Below are 4,111 nucleotides of genomic sequence, written 5' to 3'. Positions count from 1 at the left end.
TTGTTGATCAGCACCGGCGCCTGCGGTAGAATGGAGTAAGCTCCAAAAATGCTCATTTTGGAACTTTAGATGATAGAGTAATCGAAATTCATCGTGTCAACCCCATACATGACTTCTCAGTGGCTGGCCCCTTTGCAAAAATTGTGAGGTTTCAAAGCCAGACTTAGAAGCAGTGATATTAGTTTGAACCTCTCTGATATCCATGTTCAGCGGATCAGAGCGAGCATTTGCAGCTGATGAGCTGAATTTCATTTCTAATATCAGTCTGAACCTTGTAATCTTCGAATTTGAGCCATATAACTCTGGAATTTGAACCTAGTAACATTTCGAGCTTTTGTGGTACAATCGTTGAAATGGCATCGTATGAGACTCGTATATTGCTAGCGCTATTTTGACCTTAATATGCAATGGTCTTAGATTTTATTAACCATTCTTGAATTAATTTACCTTGTCGATCTCACAGCACACGATCTGTATAGCTAACTCGACTGCGATCTTCGACATTCTTGCACACAGTTGGTTTCTTCCACCGTGTGCACTGTAGAGCACAGAATTAATTATCGCACTCGAGTGTCCGTCATCACCCTTCCGTGTAACTTTGACCTCATCACCCAAGGGTAAACTTATGACCGAAGTCATTCCACATACTTTGTTTTTACAAAGCTTTTTGCCAATAAACGCCCACGATTTGTCCCTCTTCTAGCCGACGCGTGGCCAAACTAGCCGGGCGGGAAGCTTGCGCGGTAAACAGCACGGTAGCACGGGAACAGGCTCACCGACGATACATTTGGCACCTCTTCGAGCCCACGCGTGCGGTGCCGTGTTGTCAAGCATGCACTGGAATCCTCCGCTATGAACACCATGACAAGACGTGACGATTACAGGCCGGCCGACCCCCATTTATTACAGCGGCCATTTAACCTACCTTCGTGTCTCTTCAACCTTCTGATCGCGCCCCACCATCGCAAGAAGCACACCCACCATGAGAAATTCTTAGAGGGTATCCTGCGCGGCTCCTATGGCGCTCCGAGCGGCTGCTGACGACGAGCAGCATTTCACCATGCGTTCCGTGGTGGACACCCACAGAAGGTTCATGGACCTCTAGGTGGTGTAGATCAACGACCCGGTCTGGGTGGAGCACTCCATCCACATCATGGAGCTGTTGCTTGCCGCGGAGAAGTACAAGGCGGTCGGGTTCGACCTCGAGTACACCCGCGCTCGTGCCGGGTCTCGTCCCAAGGTCGCCGTCGCCCAGATGTGTGTGCGCCACCACGTCCTCGTCTGCCACTACTGCCTGGCCACAAGGCCTTGCGAGCGTTTCACCAGGTTTGTCAACAGCCCCCAGTACATGTTCAGTATAGTGGACATCACCAACGATGTAAAGGCACTCGAGAAGTCGGGCATCGCTTGCTAGAATCTTGTCGACATCCAGGGCTAATACAAGATCAGGGGCAGCAAGGAGCATGAGAAGGACTCACTGGTTCACCTCGCCGAGGCCATCATCGACCCCTACTATATAGACATGAAGGATTCGTGCAACAAGGACAAGCATGCCTAGCACTCGGCCTGGATGGAGGAACTCAACAAAGCTCATGTCGTGTACGCGGCCAAGGAGGCGTACACGAGCTACGACATGTACAGGCGAATCTTTGAGATGAGGAAGTGCCTCCTTCCCCAAAACGGCCAGGGATCCAGCCGGAAGCAGAGCAATGGCAAGCGTTGTCGCAACAATAAGTAGATGATTAGATCCTCGCTTCTCCTACTTTAGTATGAATGTAATTGCTTACTTTGGTGTGTGCAAATGTTATGTGTGTAGTCACTTGTTTTATTGTATGCTTAATTTGGTTATGCAATGCTGTCTTTTTAAGTATATATGTTGATGCTCTGTAAACAGAGCGTAGATGTTGTGCGGACAAAGAAAATCACATCGCACACGGGCTAAAAAATGGAACTCGTCGGTGATGTTTTCATCAATTACTCACAATTGTATACCAGCAATCGTTTGCTAACAACACACACGGCTTGTTAGCAGTAATCGTCTGTGTTGTTATCGGTCTTTGCACACGTTTCCAATTACAGACCTGTTTTCCTCCTATCACACACATCTTGTTCATTTGAACCGCTTCTGTTCTCCTATCTCAACGCAAATAGTTCATCCGAGTGAACCGCATGCCGTATATCGCACACACCTTTGATCTGGCTAACCATTTCTTTTGTGTTGCTAACCACAAATAGTTCATCCGAGTGAACCGTATGCTGTACATCGCACACACCTTCATCTGGCTGCCCGTTTCTTTTGTTCCTCCTCATCGCAAACAGTTAATTGAGCTGAACCGTGTGCCATGCATCGCACACGCAACTAAAATCTGAAGCGTGCTTGATGCATCCTCCATCGCAAACGTTTTGCACTTTTTTTGACGGTTATTTTACACCACTGTTTGTGATTATGGCATCGCACACGGTTTCGTTGAAGGGTCTCTGATCGTATAGTCACGTTAGCAGCATCCTGCAGTAGTGTCCTCCTATTCCTCAGCGGTAGACAGTCACCCTCTGAGACGAGGTGAACGGCGAGGGAGAGGATGGCGAGGAAGCATCGTCGGGCGAAATGCTTTTCTCTTCTTGTAGTTCGGTTCGGTCGATGAAGACTCCACCAGCTCGCTCTGGCACAACACCCTGTAGATGCTCGATCCTTCAATATCTCATGGATGCAACATCTTGGATTGATACAACCACCACCGCTGCCTCACAGTCGGATTCGGTGAATCTGTTTGGTCCATTGCCCAGAGGAGCATCTGTATGTACTCCCGCGCGACTCCCTTCGGGAGTATCGCTGCCTTTTCACTCTGTTGCAGATATTTGGCCATGGATGTCGCCTTCGCCACTAATTGGTCCTTATTGTCAAACCAAGACTGTATCTCCAACATCCTAGCTAGCTTCACGGGGTCGTCATCTGCGATCCTCACATATCAGTTGTACTCCTCCATCGATCTACTCCTCCACAACACCTTCACTCATCGGCGGTGGTTTTTGAATGGAAGAGGAGAGGAGCGGCGTTGGTTTTGGATTAGAACGGGAGAGGAGCGGTGCTGGTTTTGGATTGGAACGGGAGAGGAGGGGCGGTGGTTTTGAAATGGAAGAAGAGAGGAGCGGCACTGGATTTGGATTGGAACAGGAGATGAGCAGCGGTGGTTTAAGAGGAGAGGAGCGGCGCTGGTCTGGGAAGTACTTTTTTTGTTTTGCTTATTTTGGGTCAAAGTTCGACCATGTACTATATTTCCAAGCAAAATGTGAATGCATGTCATCAAAAATTGTATTGTTTGGTTCGTATCTGAATGTACTTCCAAATAATATTATTTTTGCAACGTATAACATATATTTTAGTTGTGAAAATCATTGTCAAATAGGACCGAAAATACAAGGGAGACCAGTTAATGTGGGGTCGCTTTCTTAATTGAAGGGTAAATTGATTTTGATTTTGACCTAGTCACAGCGTGCCGGCCCTCTCGTCCAATCCTAAATCGCTGCCGCACGCTCCTCTCCCTCTTCTCCATTGCAAAACCACCTCCCCTCCTCTGCATCATCTCCATTCCAAAACCACCGTCTCACCTCTCCCTCTTCTCCATGAAAAACCACCCCCTCTCCTCTCCATCTTCTCTAATGCAAAACCACCATCTCGCCTCTCCCTCTTATCCATTACAAGACCACCGTCTCTCCTCCCATCTTCCAAAGATAGCACCAGACCTCTCAGAAGGACATCTATGGAGAGGATGGCGCAGCGAATCGGGCAGATCGCCCGCGGCGACCAGGGGAAGTTAGCCAGGTTGAAGAGATCCTTACTTGGTTTGACAATGAGCGGGAGATTTCGAGGAGAGTGAGGGCCATGTGGCAATTTATGCGAAAGAGCGAGACAGCAGAGATGAGGGAGGTGCTGTACTCCTCGGTGGCAGTCACGCCGCGGTCCTTCGAGTTCATCCAGTATCTCCTCTTGGCGATGGAGTAGACAGATTCACCGGCGAAAGTCAGGCGGAGGTGGTGGGCATACAGGTCGAAGGTCAAGCATCCAGAGGATAACGAATCGATCGAGTATGGTGTGCCGTTCGTGAGGGTGCAG

The sequence above is a fragment of the Aegilops tauschii genome, chromosome 6 (assembly GCF_002575655.3).
Source record: "Aegilops tauschii subsp. strangulata cultivar AL8/78 chromosome 6, Aet v6.0, whole genome shotgun sequence".
Taxonomy (NCBI): Eukaryota; Viridiplantae; Streptophyta; class Magnoliopsida; order Poales; family Poaceae; genus Aegilops; species Aegilops tauschii.
The sequence above is the reverse complement of the archived record's forward strand: the minus strand, read 5'-3'. Positions refer to the sequence as shown.